Source organism: Canis lupus, chromosome 19 (assembly GCF_011100685.1).
Source record: "Canis lupus familiaris isolate Mischka breed German Shepherd chromosome 19, alternate assembly UU_Cfam_GSD_1.0, whole genome shotgun sequence".
In the NCBI taxonomy this organism is placed as follows: domain Eukaryota; kingdom Metazoa; phylum Chordata; class Mammalia; order Carnivora; family Canidae; genus Canis; species Canis lupus.
In genome coordinates, this window is record NC_049240.1 from 20,871,712 (window position 1) to 20,890,807 (window position 19,096).

The 19,096-nt window shown below is 41.7% G+C and overlaps 1 long non-coding RNA gene across 4 annotated transcripts in view; it reads right to left on the bottom strand.

Moving 5' to 3' along the window:
* Positions 1-16,819, bottom strand: part of LOC119864456 — a 42,224-nt gene extending 25,405 nt beyond the window's left edge. Inside the window, exons 1-2 of one of the 4 annotated variants that reach the window (XR_005373978.1) lie at positions 16,744-16,819; positions 1,319-1,491 (exon numbers count right to left, since the gene is read on the bottom strand). This is a non-coding gene — a long non-coding RNA (uncharacterized LOC119864456). Of the gene's footprint in view, positions 1-1,318; positions 1,492-15,456; positions 15,900-16,105; positions 16,146-16,344; positions 16,388-16,743 lie in introns of those variants that run through there. The other 3 variants (XR_005373980.1, XR_005373981.1, XR_005373979.1) reach the window with 3 other exon arrangements.
* Positions 16,820-19,096: the final 2,277 nt, after the last annotated feature.

Consider the following 19,096-nt stretch of genomic DNA (forward strand, 5'->3'; position numbering starts at 1 on the left):
GGACTTGTAGTTTGGATTGCATCTCATTCAATTGATTTTTAATTTCTGCCTGATTAGCTCTAAATTCTGCAGTCACAAAGTCTCTTGAGTCCTTCATGCTTTTTTCTAGAGCCACCAGTAGCTGTATAATAGTGCTTCTGAATTGGCTTTCTGAGATTGAATCGTAATCCATATTTGTACCTTTGTGGGAGAGAGGACTGTTTCTGATTCTTTCTTTTGAGGTGAGGGTTTTCCTTTTAGTCATTTTGCTCAGTGCAGAGCGGCCAAAAACAAGTTGTATTGGGAAAAGGAGAAAAAGAGAGGATAGAAAGAAGGAAAGAAATGAGAAAAAGAAAAAAGGAAGGAAAAAAAGAGAAGAAAGAAAGGAAAATAAAGGATGGGGAAAGCAAACAGAAATCAAAAAGAAAAAAAAAAAACACACGGGGGAGTATCTTCTGATTCTGTATACTTTAAGTCCCTTGACTTCCCCTGGAACTTGTGTGTCTAGCTAGTCTTCTGGGGGAGGGGCCTGTTGTGCTGATTTTCAGTTAGCACTTGGGGATCTGCTCTCCCCCTTCCTGGTTCAGGGCTCAGTGGGGGTTGTTTACCCCGTGAGGCCCCAGGAGGGACAACCACAGTGGCAGTGGCTGGCTCTGGAGCCCTGGATTCAGCTTCCGCAGTAACTCGGGATCTCTCGGACTGCAGGGGCCTGGATGCTCCGGGGGCGGGGCCACTGATCTCCTCAGCTCGGGGCAGAAGCATCCTTGCTGTCCTGGGCCCTCCTGGCCTCTGCCTGTCCTGGGGGGAGGTTGGATCCTAGGCTGTGTCCCCAGAGCCCTGTGCTCCCGGGCCTGTGCTGTTGGATTCGCGCTCCTGGCCGCGAAGACCCTCTCTGCGGAACCACCACCTGAGACCCACAGAGCTGCTCCCGGGCCATACGGCCCCCTCCACGTGGAGCCTCTACCTCTGCTAGAGCTGCCTCTGAGCTGCTCTCGGGTCCCTGCAGCCCCCTCTCTCCGGAGCCTCTGCTGGAGCCCCTCCGAGCTGCTCTGGGGTCCCGCCATGCACACGCTGCAGCCCTTAGGGAGCTGGGTGCACTTTCCTGGGGGCGCAGGTGTCTGTTAGTTTCCCAGGGAGCCTGAGGGCATCCCCGCCTTCCTGGGGTCCTGCTCTAACTCCCTGCGAGCATCTTTCTGCTTGGGAAGATTGGTTAAGCTCCTGCTTCTCCAGGACGGGGCTTTCCTCTTCTGGGGGCACTAGCCTTTGCTGGACTTCTCGTGAGGCCCCTCCCCCTTGGATGCCTTTTGTTTCTCTATTTCATTTCCCCCCATCATCCTACCTTGATAGAAGCGTGAACTTTTCTCACTGTAGCATTCCAGCTGTTCTCTCTTTAAATCTCAGGCCGGATTCATAAATTTTCAGGATGATTTGAAGGTTATCTAGGTAATTTGGAGGGGACAGGTGACTTGGGGACCTTACTCTTCCACCATCTTCCCCATCCTTATTTTCGATCTAAAAAGAAAGACAGTATGTATGAAGCCATAATGACACACGAGGTAGACCCAATGTCAATGAGACTAATAAATTTTTCATCCAAGGAAATCTACCAAGAATTTGTCTAGAAAGCAATTCCAAATATAGTCAAATGAAACCATACTTTCTGGGGTGGGTGGGTGTGCTCAGTTGGTTAAGTGTCTGAGTCTTGATTTCTGTGCAGGTCATGATCTCAGGATGATGAGATTGAGCCTCACTTCAGGCTCCATACTCAATAGGGAGTCTGCTTGAGATTCTCTCTCTCTCTCCTTTTACCCCTCCTCTCACTCATGTGCATGTGCACACATTCTCTCTCTCTCTCTCTCTCCCCCTCGCAAAAAAAAATATAAACTTAAAAAAAAACATGTTTTTTAAGCAAGTACTATGTGCACAGCTATATAGGAGCTTAGGTGAATATGATACAAGGCAAAACTAAATATCTTCCCCAATGAGTATATTTCAGAGCAAAGCTAAAATGTAGAGGAGAGTTGTTCAAGTGACATTGTGATAAATTCATGTAATTCAATGTCTGTCCCATAGTCCTTCAGAGTTTATAAATAAAACAACTTTCTTCTTCTTCTTCTTCTTCTTCTTCTTCTTCTTCTTCTTCTTCTTCTTCTTCTTCTTCTTCCTCTTCCTCTTCCTCTTCCTCTTCCTCTTCCTCTTCTTCGGAAATAAAACTTTTAAAGCATCTCAAGAATAGTATTGGTTCTCAGGGGCAAAGTGTTTAAGACCTGAAAACATACATAGAGCATCTCTGATTCTATAGGAAAACTTCTCTAAAACGTTAAATACATTTGTGCGACTAGACCACCAAGACCAAATTCTTGAGTCTCAATTTCATAGAAATGACCACTGAACTTGAGAGAAAGAAAGCAGGTGGAGTTTATTGGAGATACCTTACATATAGGGGACTGGATAGAAAGAAAAATGTTGGGATGCCTGCATGGCTCAGGTCATGATCCCAGGGTCCTGGGATGGAGCCAACTTGAGCTCCACACTCAGTGGGAGGAGTCTGATTCTTCCTCTACCCTTCACACTCCCCCTGCTCGTGCTCTCTCTCTCAAATAAGTAAATAAAATCTAGAAAGAAAGAAAGAAAAAGAGAAAGAAAGGAAAGAAAAAGAGAGAAGAAAGGAAGGAGGGAGGGAGGGAGGGAGGGAAGGAAGGAAGGAAGGAAGGAAGGAAGGAAGGAAGGAAGGAAGGAAGGAAAAGAAAAGAAAAAAAAGAAAAGAAAAGAAAAGAAAAGAGCAATGCCCTCCTCTGAAGGGGTGGTGTGCCAGACATAAAAGCAGTTTTCCAAAGGATAAGAGGCTGGGCTTGCGTAGGCATCCTTCAGTCCCATGATCATTATTTTGTAGTCATTACTGTTTAGCAGACATAAGACAATCACAGGATTCCTTTCTTTCTGGTCAAAATTCTTCTAGGGCTCCTGGAAATTAGAAATACAGCAGGGTTTAAATTGTTACTTCTAATTTTGCCAGACAACCATCCCTCCCTGTCAGCTGTTATCTCTGGTTTGTTCTCTTTCCCATAAAAGGTATTTGTCTCTGAGCATATGGAAACTCTTGACCCTTGCCTGAGACCAGACGCTTTACAGGAGTTAAGTCGCTCTTGTTTTCCCTATACGGTCTCATTTGTACCAAATGGTTACTTACCCATAGAAGAAAAGTAAGGGAGAGAGAATTCTAGTGTTATAAATTTTATATTATCCTCCAGCAATGACCACTCTTTATTGGCAAGAAGTTATTTCAAGCTTTACCAAAGAGATGGATAACTACATAGAATGCTTATATTTTTGCCTGTGTTTATATTTTGTATACTAGGAGATTTTAAGAAAACATTCTCTTGTGATGAGGGAGGTCCGGCATAAGTAAATAAATGAACCTTGCTTGTGTTTCCATCTCAGACACTGAAGAACTTGGAGCAATTCCAAGGTGTGCTGACTCGGGATCTAAAGTGTCCTTACCTTCACAGGAGAGACCACGTACCCAGACTAGCCCCCTTTCAGGATAGTTGGGAGATCTGTTATGAATTCCCTTTAGAAACTCAGGAATATATAATATATAATACCTAATTATATAGATAATATATAATATATAATACCTAAATAATTATTATTAAGATAATGCCTGTCCTGGGGGGACAAGAGTGCCAAGAATACAAAATGGGGAGAAAAATCATCTCTTCAAACACTGGTTTCAGGAAAACTGGATATTCACATGCAAAAGAATGAAATGAGAACCTTATATGTCACCATACCAAACAACAACAACAACTCATAAATGTAAAACCGAAAATTATAAATCTTTAGCAGAAAGCCAGGGGGAAAAATTTTCATGACATTGATCGCGGCAATAATTTTTTGGATAAAATACTAAAGGCACAAACAGCAAAAACAAAAATAGATAAATGAGAGTACAGGAGATGTAGTTATTTCTACACATTAAAGGAAACAATCAACAGAGTAAAAAGGCAGCCTATGGAATAGGAAAAATATTTGTTAGCCATTTATATAATAAGGGGTTAATATTCAAAATATATAAAGAAACCTGACAAATCAATATCAAAAACCAAATAACCTGATTTTTAAAATAAGCAAAGAGGGGATCCCTAGGTGGCACAGCGGTTTGGCGCCTGCCTTTGGCCCGGGGTGCGATCCTGGAGACCTGGGATCGAATCCCACATCAGGCTCCCTGCATGGAGTCTGCTTCTCCCTCTGCCTGTGTCTCTGCCTCTCTGTCTCTCTCTGTGTGACTATCATGAATAAATACATAAAATCTTAAAAAAAAGAACAAACATAGGAAGAAAATTATAAAAATAAAAATAAATAAATAAAATAGGCAAAGAATGTAATAGATGTATTTCCAAGGAATATATACAACTGGTGAACAGATACATGACATAAGAACATGCTTAATATTACTAACCGTCAGGGAAATGCAAATAAAAAACACAATGAGATATCAACTCATGCAGTGAATTATCACCCAACACACTGGCCATTATCAAACACAGATACACATTTTGTACATAGAGAAAAAAATTGTTTAAAGATTTTATTCATTTATTTATAGAGACACAGAGAGAGAGAGAGAGAGAGGCAGGGACACAGGCAGAGGGAAGAGAAACAGGCTCCATGCAGGGACCTCAATGTGGGACTCGATCCTGGGTCTCCAGGATCACACCCTGGGCCGAAGGCGGTGCTAAACCACTGAGCCACCTGGGATGCCCAAAATTTTTTAAAGTATTAGTAAGAATGTGGAGAAATTGGAACACTTGTGCACTCTAAGTGGGAATGTAAAGTGGTGTAGCTGCCATGGAAAACAGCAGAGAGCTTCTCCCTCCCCAAAATTTCTTTTTAATTAGAATTATCTTATGATCCAGCAATCCCACTTGTGAATATTTATCCAAAATAATTGGAAGCAGAATCTAGAAATGATACGTGCACTCATATGTATTGCAGCATTATTCACAACAGCCAAGAAGTAGAAATCATTCAGTGACCATTAGAGAATAATGGATAAGGAAGTGTGGTACAGACAGGCAGTGGAATATTAGTCAGCCTTGAAGAAGAAGGGAATCCCGTCATGCTGCATGTGAATGAACTGTGAGGACATTATGATAAATAAAATAAACTGGTAACAGAAAGAAAAATACTCCATGATTCTACTTATTTGAGATATATAAAATGGTTAAACATCACAGCACAAAGTTAGAATGGTGGTTGCCAGGCAAAGAGAATGAAAGGTGGAAATGCACCTTTTGTTCCATCGGAATAGTTTCAGTCACGAGATGAAAACATCCTTGAGACCGGCTGTTCAACCAGCATATTTAAACATTTAAGAGGGTAGATTTCATGTTTATTTCTACTAAAATTAAAAAAAAAGGCTTACCCAGAGTTCTTTTTCACATTTCAGCTTTCTCAACATTAAGAAATAACTGCACATTGAAAGATCCAAAATAAGAGAATATAAAAGGATATTCAAAATATAAGAGATATCCAAACTAACGTAAGCCATCCTTGGTGGAAAAGTAAAGCTTAATCCTGAGTCTCTAACACATATTAGAGCTTTTGCCTCTCATAATATTTACTTGAGATTCTCAAATACGTATTAGGTTAACGTACTTTCCTTCTCATTTTCTAGGAAGGTCTTGCCTTCCTCTTCAATCCCCCTCTTCAGCTTGAGCAACTTAGCTCTTACCATTTTATGAGATTTGTGCTCTAAGTAAGGTTTCCTTTGAGTAAGAAAAAAATCCCTATTTAAAAAAATGATTGAAAGTCAGTAGATTCTAGTACTTTCTCTTACAGGTGAGGCATACAAAGTCTAGACAGGCTTGCAACTCATTCAAAGTCTCGTAACCAGGGCGAAAAGGTTGGTCTGCAACTCAGAATCTCCATTCTCGCCAATATTCACTATGCCTCTGATTTTACTTCTATACATCAAAGATGGACACAATAACTGGAAAATCATTATTTTATGCCTAACATGTACAGCAGATTATGACCGGTAGTAAGAATGAAAGGGAAGACCTGTGTCCTTTCTCAAGGAGCTCCCATCAACATGATCTAATGGAGTTTGTTTAATGTTTTAAATGAGGGTATGATATGCATAATTTCTTAAAAAGCAAAATGAAATGTTTATAGTATATTTTCTGAAGTGGTCTAAGAATACAGTACACTGTGATGTATACAGTGTGTGTATATATGCAATTTAAGTTTCAGTAATAGAGAAAGAATGTGCAGGATCTAGGAGGCAGCATTTACTCAACTCTGCATTGATCACTGGAATACTGCTTTTTAAATCGAGAGACCACACCTTGATTCCAAATTATCACGACGTAGTTCGTATAGAGCATCCAACGTGGCTGGAGAAATAACTACTTTGTGAGCACTGACGAAAGGGATTAGAAAAGAGTAAGGAAATAGAGCAAGCAACAAGTTTAAGTATCTGAAATTCTATCCTGACAGAGAAATAAACCTTATCATGATTGGCCCTTGAAGAATATGGACTATTTCGATGCATAGGATAGATAAGCAGAATTTTGTCTTCACGTGAGGAAGATTTTCATAATCACTGGAATTATCCAACACTGAAACGGGCACCTGAGGTATTGATTACCCAGGAAATGAAGATATTGGATCTGGATCAGCATTCGGAACAGATACTGTCAAGCAGGGTTTCTTAGACTAATATGCATGTGCATATTAAATGCACCTGGGGGTCTTGTTTAAATGAAGATACTGGAAGTGTATGTAAGGGTACGAGTGTGATCCTACAGTCCTAGGAAGCATCTAGGTGATGCCCATGCTCACGGTTTGAGGAGCAAGCTTGTAGAACAATTAAGCACATTTAATTTGTACCTTGAAATAAGTGATTTAAATTTTTTTCGAGGCCTTAGGCTTTATTAGACTTTATTACCGAACACGTCATAAAAGCAGCTGCTCTTTGATTATGAGTTATCTCCTTCATCCTGACAAAAAAGGAAAATAAATCTCTTGAAGGGTCAGCCAGGGAAAGTGAATTGCCTTTTCTAAAGAGCAGGAAATCCCACATGCACTTTCAGCTGCAGCGTCCTCGTGGTTCCTTCGTTCCCTGTTAGCTGTCTGTTGTCTTCCTTAACGTTGTTGGAAGTGAAACCTTTGGCTGAGATACTTGCCTTAGAGGCTGACTTGTCAGATGGATTTCTGCAAATTGCATGTGGTAGCGGAAATGCTCATTTTTGACACCCAAAATCTTCACATAGGATTTTTACAGCCCACCTATGATAAAGACCAATTAAAAGTTTGGCCACTTGGCCATGGAGCAGCTGACTCATTTATCTCTTCTAAGTGAGACCGTCTGAGCACAGCATCTTCCTTTAAACATGAAAAATTTTGAACACTATCTCGTTTGACCATAATTAAATCTTTCAGTCCCTCAAGGAAGTGTTTGGTTTTTCTCTCCACGGTTGATTTTGGTTATTTTACCTTCACATAAGAAACATTAAAGAATACAAGAGTAAACACTTCAAAACTAGTTTTCAAAATCTGTCACAGACTAGACATAACAACCAATTATCCTTCCTTTCCCCATTCTAAGGCTTCAAATAATAGTGGGGAAAACAGTTATTATTTTATACTACAATTTTCGACTATGAGTACTAGTATCCAAGGCAAGAATTCCAGTTTTCTTCAAAGAAAAGAGCCTGCACCATCATTTCCAGAAAGCTCAAAGGAGAATTAAAAAAAACATCTATGAAATGTTCTGACATTTCTGACAGAAGTTTCCACAATGTCTACTAATTAATAGGAAAAATATAAAACACATTAATTAGTTTCCTCACAATTATATACAAATCATGACAAATTGGCGTAAGGAACGAAGTTTCAAGCTTTGTGTTCAGGCTAATGGAAACCATTCTCTTGTTTTGGGGATGATAAAAAGAATTCTTGACTTGAGAGAATTTAGGTGACATTTAATCTCGATTCACCCGGCTGGTGGAAAATGAAACCATATTTCCTCTGGGTTCAGATGTCAATCAATGAAAATACAATCCTCATAAATAAATAGGGTTGCATTATCTCACTTATTTCTTTGCCTGCTTCAGAAAGGAGCCTGTCACAAAACCATTGTAGGAGATCAATTATGGAGGAGGCCTGTGAATCAGAAGTATAAAATGGTCTCTCACAAACAGATTCTGAATCAAAAAGAATTTAAGCATTTATGGCTGGGAAAGTATTTCTCACAGAAACAAGGGGGGAAATGTAGATGTTTTGAAAAATAAATAGGACAACATTTCCTCATCAATTATGTAGCTATATATTAATCTATAACTTAAAATGTCTACTTATACATTATATATGTGTATTTATACGCAAACATGTCCATGCACACGTACGTGTACCTACATAGAAACACACATATGTGTGGGTGTTTATCTGCATATGTATACAGGTACACATATTTGCTTGTGTATACATATCACCCCGTGAGTGCATACATATTCACGTCTATATACGTGTGTGCATATATGGGTATATATGATGATAGCAGGAATTTTAATTTGAAAATTTTAACTAAAAAATTTGAAACGCAGAAGGTGGAAATCAGGCAAACCAGATGCCACCAGAATTAGTCAGGAGTAGCGCAACTCATGTTTTTAAATTATTTGTGCCGGGATCAAAGACAGCAATGACACACCTAAACATCCCTTTTGTTTTAAAGAGTCTCCACTTTCCAAAAATAAAAGAACACTATATGGAAATGTTTCAGATTTGGCTTGACTCATAACAGGTGCACCCTAATGAGGATGGCATCCACTGCGCCTTGGACCGAGTCTATGCTTCTACTGTGTAAGGCCAGGAACAAAGAGAGGTGGTCACTGAAAGGGCTTGCCTGGGACTATCCCCAATCCTCCATGCTTACAGCAAATCTTCCCCTTGCCAGGCCTTTGAGGACGGCTACATGGTACTTGGTTTGGCATCACTGCAAACATGAGTTGGAGATCGATACTGAAGATCCTCAGAAATATGAATTTTAGAAATTTCTATAGGATCGAATGAGCTGATTCTGATTTCAAGGGATTTTTTTTTCTGCTACTCTTTATTCTCCTCTTAGAAAACACAGATTGTCATAAAGGGCTCTAATGAGATCAGAGTACATGGTTTGTTGGCTGTATAAGCTTTTGCAGTTTTTGTGCTGTCAAGTCCATCTAGTTTTTTCTTTTCTGAGGCTTAGGTCTCTTTTTGGAATACCCTCTTTGCCTCAAGACTACATTCATATATATTATATATATTATTTTCTAACGATGTTTTAATTTGGGGTAATTGATTAATGCCTTATGTGTTAACATTTCTGTAAAAAGAAGATAGTTTATTCCAAGTAATTTTAAAAGAATTATAATTTTATTCCATTTAATTCTTACTTATTACTCCCAATCCCAGGGTTTAAGGTCCTTTATGTGTCATTTCTCATTTTTAATTCTTCTGATCTTCTATATGTTTGGATTTAGTATTTATATTCTCATCATGTTTTTAAGAGCTGTATATTTTGGGATCTCTAGCTTTGAGTAGTGAAGTTTTGTTTCTTTTCCTGTCCAGGGTCCATTTCATCTCTCTCTAGTAAAAGCATCATCAGCACACTGATTTTCTTCTACACATCTATCTTCCCCTCCCTAACTTCTGGCCTCCACAACTATGAGAAAAACAGGTTTTACTGTTTAAGCCACCCAGTCAGTGGTATTTGGTTAGGACAGCCTAACCACACTAATACAGAAGGGGTGCATCCTTCTTTGTGACTTTTCATTCCTGTTTGGTAAAATGTGGAATCAATGGCTGGAGCTCGTGCAGCCTTATTGAACCAAACGATAGTAGCTGCGTATTACAGGATGCACTAAGAAGAAGAATGATGGCAAGTCCACCATAACAGCCCTGTTTATCTGTAACCTTTTTTTTTTTTTTGCTTTTCCCATAGATGCTATATTTTATTGTAAGCACACCTGTAAGCCACTGCCAGTATTTTTAAACAAGGGAGTGGTGATATTATCAAAATTCAGTTCAGACATTAATTTTTACATCAAGAAGTAATGGCTTCCCAAGATACATTATTCCTTTCTAATAAAACCAATTTTTTTTTGAGAGAGAGAGCAAGGGGTGGGGGGGGGGGGGAGAGAGAGGAGAGAGAGAGAGAGAGAATTCTAAGCAGGTTCCATGCCCAGCATGGAGGCTAATGTGGGGACTTCATCTCATAACTCTAGATTATGATCTGAGCTGAACCCAAGAGTCAGACACTCAACCAAGTGAGCCACCCAGGCACTCCTAAAAACCGATTGCGTGCATGGCCATTCGATTCAAAGATTGACTTTCCCAGGCTCTCCTGTAGGTCAGGGGTGGCCATATCATTAAGTTCTGGACAATGAGATGGAGTGGAAATTTGGAACAATTTGGTGGGGGGAGAGTAAAGCAGGGATCAGGAGTGATAGTAAAGATAATAGCAGCACTTATTTTGCATTTATAACATGCCAGGAAGCATGTGAAGGCCTTTACATAAACTAGAGTCAGCAGGACCTGTTTTGAGAGACTGCAAATGGTTTGGCATCCCAGCAGAGCAAAGTGGGTGGAGATTAGGGAGTAGAAGCGGCAGAAAATTTAGAGAATAATCAACAGGAATGTTGAAAAAGGCCTTGTGTTCCATTCTATGAAGTGAAAACTTCAAACCAAGGGTAACAGGAATCCACTGAAGGATTTAAAAGTGGGCTATAACCTGATCAGATAGCTTTTGAGAAATTTCACTTGGAGAACAGTATGGACAATGGAAAGAGAAGCTCTATCACAGGTTTATAGTAATTGTCCAGGTGAGAGGTTCTTTTGTGAAGAAATACATGAATTAACACATTAGGAATCTTTTTGACAGATACACATAGGGCTTTGTGATGAATTAAGTAAAAGGTCTTAGTGAGCTATTACCATAATTTCTATTATTGGAAACATACATTATTTTTTTATATATATTTATTTTTTATTGGTGTTCAATTTGCCAACATACAGAATAACACCCAGTGCTCATCTCATCAAGTGCCCCCCTCAGTGCCCGTCACCCATTCACCCCTACACCCCACCCCCTCCCCTTCCACCACCCCTAGTTCATTTCCCAGGTATTACTCAGCCATTAGAAACGACAAATACCCACCATTTGCTTCAACGTGGATGGAACTGGAGGGTATTATGCTGAGTGAAGTAAGTCAATCGGAGAAGGACAAACAGTGTATGTTCTCATTCATTTGGGGAATATAAATAATAGTGAAAGGGAATATAAGGGAAGGGAGAAGAAATGTGTGGGAAATATCAGAAAAGGAGACAGAACATAAAGACTCCTAACTCTGGGAAATGAACTAGGGATGGTGGAAGGGGAGGAGGGCGGGGGGTGGGAGTGAATGGGTGACGGGCACTGAGGGGGGCACTTGACGGGATGAGCACTGGGTGTTTTTCTGTATGTTGGTAAATTGAACACCAATAAAAAATTAATTTATTAAAAAAAGGAGTCCTCTGTGTGTCTCTTGTGAATGAATAAAAAATACTTTTTAAAAAGATGTTCACTTATTTAGAGTGAAAGAAAGAGATAGAGTGCAGTGGGGAGGGGCAGAGGTGGAGGGAGGAAAAATTCTTAAGCAGACTCTGCAATGAGTGCAGAGCCCTTTGTGCCACTCCACCTCACAAGCCTGAGATCACCACCTGAGCTGAAAGCAAGAGTCCAACACTTAACCAACTGCACATCCCAGGCGTCTCAGCTTTTGCTTTTTTATCAGTCATTACAAGGTTGATGAAAGTGTCCTGGAAGATGAAAAAAAAGTGATAAAAGCTAGAAAATAGAGAACTTAGGGTCAAAAGAGGAAGATGGATGGGATAGAAGGCCTCCCCAAAATCAGATGTAGCCAAGAGTTTAAAAGATGTGTAATTGACCCTGATTCTTTTTTTAAGGTTTTATCCATTTATTCATGAGAGACACGGAGAGAGAGAGAGAGAGGCAGAGGGAGGAGCTGGCTCCATGCAAGGAGCCCAACGTGGGACTCGATCCCAGGTCTCCAGGATCGCACGCTGGGCCGAAGGCAGGTGCCAAAGTGCTGAGCCACCCAGGGATCCCCAACCCTGATTCTTAATACAAAACCCTCATGATATAATATAGACTTGGCCTTGTACAGATCTGGGTCAAAGTTATAATATATATGTATGTATATATATATTCAGGTACTTCACTATCTTAGACATTTAACAATTCTTTAAAAAATTATTTTATGTGATAAAATGCACATAATATAAACCTAAAAGCCCTTTTAACTCATTTTTCTCACTTGTGAAATGAGAACAAAATTACCTACCTTGCTTAATTAAAATGTATGATAAATTCAGTGATTTCAATAAGTGATCATTTTCCTTTTCTAATTTTCAGGAAAGATACAATTGAAATCACTCTATAAACAAATCTAATTAGAAAGCTACTTCAGCATGAATTTACATTTTCATTAACACTCAAAGAAGAGCTAATGCATGTAGGCTTCAAGAGGGAAAGACATAAAGAAGCACAAATCTTTCTAAATTTCACTGCTGTAAAGTATAGGGATTGGTAGCTGAGGAACTTTTTACTTGAATATCAATTTGGACTTCAAAGAAGCAGAGGTAATAATCACTTTGATTCAGGCAGTCATAGGAAGTCATTGACTCAAACCCTCAATTTATACAAATGAGGCCACTGAGGCCCAACAAGCTTGAAAGAATTGCCTAGTGTCTCACAGCTAGTTAGTGATAGAGGGAAGATTTGAATAGCAATCTCTAGGATGTATGTGATGTGGGGTTTTTTTTCCCTTAAATGCTAAGAGTATACACCAGACGATAGCCTCTTTGAAATAAAAGCTATAACAAAATAAGTATAGGGCTAGCAAATAAATACATTGCACACATCAAAAAGGAACAAAACAAAAGCCAAACATCTTCACAATGTGAAAATATTCTGAGTGGGGAATTAGCTACATAATCTCCATGGATACTCATTTGCTCCATGATGCCATGTAATTAAGGTCATTTTTATTCACAAATGTCCTTTTTGTGACTCAGTCTTTGTACAGATACGTAACAATAACAATAACAGTTATTCCCAAGAATATTAACCAAATAGGCAGATAAGCAAAGACAATCTGCTTTCACACATTTACTGAGAGAGAGAGAGAGAGAGAGAGAGAATGAATTTTGAATTTTACTGAACTACTTACAATTCCAAAAAGGTGTCATGTGTTTCTTACCTGAGTCCTTGGTACTATTGTTTCCATTGCTGCTTGCCTTTGTTGGAATGAGTGGTCAACAATGCCCTTGATCCACCACAGATATTTAAAAGTTCCTGCCTTTATATAGTTTTCCTCACTTCTAACACCTAAATACACCTGTAGTTCAGAAGCCTTATCAGTTCATCTCCCTTCTCTCTCCCAGTGACTCCTAGCTAGAGCAGTGTCTAGAACCTAGTACACGCAAAAATCTTTTCTAATTGAAAAGTACTTTATATAAGCTGAGCAACAAGCTATCCATAAAATAATTTTTAGGGTAAAATCGGATATGGTGTTTTTTTCATTGGTAGGTAATTTGGTTGTGGTTTAACTGATACAAAAATCTATCATGAACTATAAACTAATATTAATCATGAACTATAAACTAATAATAAGGAATGAGACTAAGAATATACATGTGATTAGATTCAAATAGAAATGCCAAAAGAGGGATGCCTGGTTGGCTCAGTCGGTGGAGTGTGTGACCCTTCATCTCAGGATTGTGAGTTCGAGCCCCAGGTTGGACGTAGAGATTACTTAAAAAAAATCTTAAAACAACTCAAAAGAACTGATGCACTAATTTGTGTAAATGTGCAGTTTGTTACATACACATATACAAATGTATACAATACATATGAATATGTATGTGCAAGAAGTGTATATATTTCTAATTACATGAAAATGAAATTTCAACTTTTTTCTTCGTAATGCACGTGTATGTTTCATACACAATGCTTCATATATCTAGAAAATATTTGTAGCTATGTAAGTTATCTGCAACTGACCAAATCTAGAAGGAAGGAAAAATCTCTTTTGAGGAAGTAAAATAGACATTACGAGGCCTATACACTAAAGTCATGCACTTCACTGAAGGAAGAGTTTTATATTAAGAGTCTTCATCCCGTCGAGTGCCCCCCTCAGTGCCCATCACCCATTCACGGGATGAGCACTGGGTGTTATTCTGTATGTTGGCAAATTGAACACCAATAAAAAATAAATTTATTATTAAAAAAAGAGTCTTCAGGTGAATCCTGCTCGACCTGCTTTTAGAAATAACTCTAAAACATATGGGCATTTATTTTCTCTTCCCATGGAAGATTAGAGAGGAGGTGATTACACTCTTAACAGCAAGAAGTGAGAGGAACTATGGCAGATGAAATAGAAGCTTAATGTGAGAGAAAGAAACGCAGAGGCAGAGACAGAGGAGGGGAAAGAGAACTGAGGAATAGAAAGAAGAAAATGGAAAAGGAAGGTGGAAAGGAAGGAAAACAGAAACATTTAAGGGATTAACAGAGTAAGACCTTAAATGAAATGAGTAAAGCAGTTTGGGCCACATAGACAGCGGCCAGAAATGCTGCTCAGGGGAGGACAAACTTGCTCCTGACCCTCTCAGTTCAGTACCTGGGGGTGTGTGAACAAAACTGACAACAGACAAAATAACAGGAGTAAAGGCATCCACGTTTATAAATTTTTAATTTTACATGTAAAGGGACCTCACGACAAGAACTAAATACCCAGAGCTGTGGTGAGATTTGAGAGCAGATAGAGCATTTTAAAAAGGGAAAGGAGCAGGGAGAAAGGCCACTGAAGGGAGAGTAAATGAATTTTTGGAAAGACAAGTGAGTCCTTAGGAGAACAGATGGAAGATATGATGGGTTGTGCCCATGTCTGTCTGAGTGTAGTGCCTACCTTTCTGAGGCTCTGTGATGAACCGGTCTTCCCTGGGGGATGAGACTTTTGGGGAGAGGATTTAAGACAATTGAGGTTTTCTAGGGGGAGGATATATCTTTAGATGGATAGGGGGACTTCAAAGAAAGCTCTCCCTGTACTGTGGATTCACAGCTATCTTCAGCCCAGAAGAGTCCTTACTTCACCGTGGCACGTTTTGGAGCCCTTCACGTGGCAGCTCAATGATTCCTGTGAACGTCACCATTTGGTGTAGTATATATAATAAAGTGCATGATGATGAGCTTATGTCAAGGAGTCAAGAAAGACCTTTTATTAACGTGTTCTGCTCAGGAAGGTGAGGTATATTGTTATAAATTTAAAAAAGTAAATTTTGAACCCAAAACCAAATTAGCAGTGATTAGCAAACCAAATTAGCAGTGGTTAGCAAATGCGCATGTGTGTACTACCCTAACATGGTACTTACTGCTTATTTGTATATGAGTGAAAGTTGAGTATTTAGTATAGTTGCAGTCCTATCATGACAGGCTTTCTATGACCCATAAAAGCTCTCGAACATTGCATACTTAACTATAGATCCATCTACAATAGAAGAAAAAAAAGGCCATGTATAATTCATAACAGTAGAGGAGTCCATAAACCCAAACGTTCCCTGGGTAACTGAATAAAGCAAGCTAATTTCCATGAGTGACAGGTCAGACTCGCAAGCCATCAATCCTTCTTGGCGGTGAAATGGAAACCGAAGCCAGATGAAATAGCTTGTTTTCTTGCTTACAAGGGTTTTCCAGACTTCTGAGCTGATTAAAAACCAGAAGCATCTTTGAGAACAAGCAGGTGCTTACTTCTTCTACTTGAAATCGACTGCTTTTCTTGTTTTTACACCCATCTTTCCTTTCCCTTTTAACTAGTCGATGCACTGAAATATTAGCGCAGACCCAGAGACTATAAAACCATGCAGAGTAGCAAGTAAGAATGAAAAAATGGATTGATAGAATTCTAATAGGTGTATTATTTAGAATACACACCCCCCCGCTGGCGTGACCCCGACGCCCCCACCCCGCACCCAGCCCCGCGCCCCCAAGGGAAGTGGGAAGGGGGGGATGCTCGGGAACTACCTTGTTCGGTCTCCAAAGGGCACCCGCCCTCCGCCGCCGCCGCCCGGGCGCTGGGCTCCGACCGGGAGGAGCCGGCCTCGGGCTTGGCCAGGCCCGGACCCGCCAGCCCCCCGCTGGCCGCCGCCGCCGCCCTCCCCAGCGCCTCCGTGCGCGCCGCGGAGCCCTGGGCGCAGCCTAGAGTGGAAGGAAGCGCGCGAGCCCGGGAGGGACTGCGGGGGGCGACAGGCGACCGCACTCACCCCGGGAGGACGCCGCCTGCTGCTGCCTCGGGCTCCTCCGCTCTCCCCCGCCGGCTTCCCCGCCCCGCGAGGGCCGGCGAGGGGGGCCGGGCGGAGCGGAGCCGCTGCGACCAGGCTGGACATGGTGCTCCCGGAGGAGCTGCAGGGGAGGGTTTGGGGGGCGCTAAGATTTAGGGGGCCCCGGAGGCTAGAGGGGGCCCGGGGAAGGCCTCTGAAGGCGGGTGTCTGTGAACAGTCGCCCTCGGGCATCGCCAGGGCAGCCGGGGGTGTGGGGCGGGGAGGGAGGGGTCCGGCCTGTACACTGTTGCATCTAAGTGTGAGCAAGTGGGATGGACCCCACGCTTGGGCGTCTCGACTGTACCGGCCACGGAGTCGCGTCCTCCGGGGTCCCCTCCTTACCTGGTGGCTTTCCTAACAAAGTAAGAGAAGGCGAAGTCCCGGTGATCACCAGCCAAGCTTCCACGGAGGCCTGATCCCGCTGCAGCTGTCCCCCCACCCCCACCCCGGCGCCGGGGCTGCCCCGCTCCAGGACCCCCCGCGCGTCTGGGCAGCTGGCTGGTGCTGCTGTGCACCCGGCTGGGGTCCCCCCCGAGGAGGAGAGCTCTGCCCCCAGCCGCTCCCCCTCCCCTGCGCTCCAGACCCCGGGCTGTGGGCGGCGCTGCTCCTGCCCCAGGCCAGCCGCTGGCCGCCCCCGCCTCTCCGGGCCTCCCCGCTCGCAGGGGTGGCGGGTGGGGCAGGCACAGCGGCCGCGCGCCCTCGCCGGGTCCCAGGGAGACCGGGGCTCGCAGTCGCTGGGGGCCCCAGATTCCCAGGCGGCGACGGAGGCAACTGGTGAACTTGCCTGAAGCTCAGTGGCCGCCGCTGGGGTGCCCTGGGCGCTGCAAGGGCTGCAGGGGGGCGCGCAGAGGTGACGGGGGGTGGGGGGCGCGCGGAGTGCCCCACTTAAGAGAGGGACAGTCGCGATGAGTGCGCACACCCCCAGGTCCTGAGAGCAGGAGCGAGGGGCAGTTTCCACCAAAAATAAGAAGTGCTGCTACCCTGGGCACTTTGCCCCCACCCTGGGTGAAGCATCACCATCCAGCGCCCTGGGCTTGGGTCTGGAAGGAGCGGCGATCCACCTGCCTCTGAGCCCAGCCAGCCCACGGGAGAGCAAAGAAGTTAAAAAAAAAAAAAAGACAAATGGCAGAATTTTTATTTTATTTTAAATTTGTATTTTAAGGACAATTGTCAGTCTGTATCAGACAAAAACAAACATGAAGCCAGATGATATAAGGCAAATTAATATTTTTTAAGTAATCAAATATGTTAAATTTTCACCTGAATGGAAATAGTTCCAAATATTGCTCTTAAGTTGAACCATGAATAAACATTTCAAGTTAAAAAGAAAATTGCAGATAGCATTTTGACGTTGAAATGCAGAAAAATACTCTCATAAATCATTGTAAACATTCCCAATTTGTTGGATATTTTACAATACTAATAAATATTAGATATAAAAGCATGGAATTAAACTTAGAAAAATACCTCATATGAACAAAAGAATTATGCATACTATTGTGTCTTTTAAAGCATTTTAAATTAGGAATTGTTTAATAGATTAGCGTGGAGGCTGTGCAGGCGGAGAAAATTAAGGCCATTCCACTTTAAGTTCAGCATTAGCACAGGTACAGCCATCCCAGGCCCCTGTGAATAAGAGCTGAAATTTACATTATTTCAGTTATAGGGAAAAAAAACACAGCTTACAGCTTAATGTCTTAGGAAACCCCATATTAGGAGGAGAACAGAGCCCAAGCCAAGGGCATGAAGCCCCATATTAGAATAAGAACAGAGCTCAATGCCCATGGCAGAAAGTCCCATATCAGAATGAGAATGGAGCTCAATGCCCTTGAAAGCCCCATATCAGAATGTAAACAGAACTTGAGAAATTCCTCCCCCCTTCTGAAGTTCCCCTAGACCAGCCCTTAAAACTCAGCTGAAACCCACCTCGGGGTCCAAGTCCCTGCTCCGCTGTGTCCGGTATGCTTAGACCCAAGCTCCAGCTTGTAAATAAACCCTCTTGTGTTTGCCTGGGTGTCTGCTCCTTGGTGGTTTCTCGGATTCGCAATCTTGGGCACAACAGAGGCTGCCTGAAATTCTCTCTCTGCTCCTCCTTGGCACCACCTCCTCCCACTTGTGTGTGCACATGTGCACACTCAGTCTCTCTTTCTCTCAAAAAAAATGCCAGAAAATATTTATTTTAATACTACTTGCTCTGCAATCTTATGCAGAGTATTAATTTGTTTAGCCTACCTTTTTTAACTACTCTTGTCGTAATGGGGAAAATGTCAACCTACACCTTGTCCAAATTATTGTAATTCCAGTTACTATTATTCCTTTTTTTGGTTATTTCTTTCTATATTGTTTGGTGGGTTTCTCCCTTATCATCAAACAATTTAGTATACCTCAAAAGTGAAAGTCTATAGAGGATTATACAGAATGATAATCCCTTTTGCTTATTTGAATTTATGTAGGGCTCTCCAAATTCTTGAGGAGTTATTTTATAGTTTCAAACTACAAACAGCTTGACTTTGTCAAGTCACTTCATTAGCAAATCCGTCTGTTAGTGCAAGAATAAACATGAGGTTTTGAGGACATATATTGTTTTGTTACATCTCCATCAGACCATAAAGGATCTGAAGCATCTAAGCCATTACTGAGGAAAAGACAGCCTTTGTTTTCAGGAACTTGGCACCTGATACGACTGTGTCTAGCA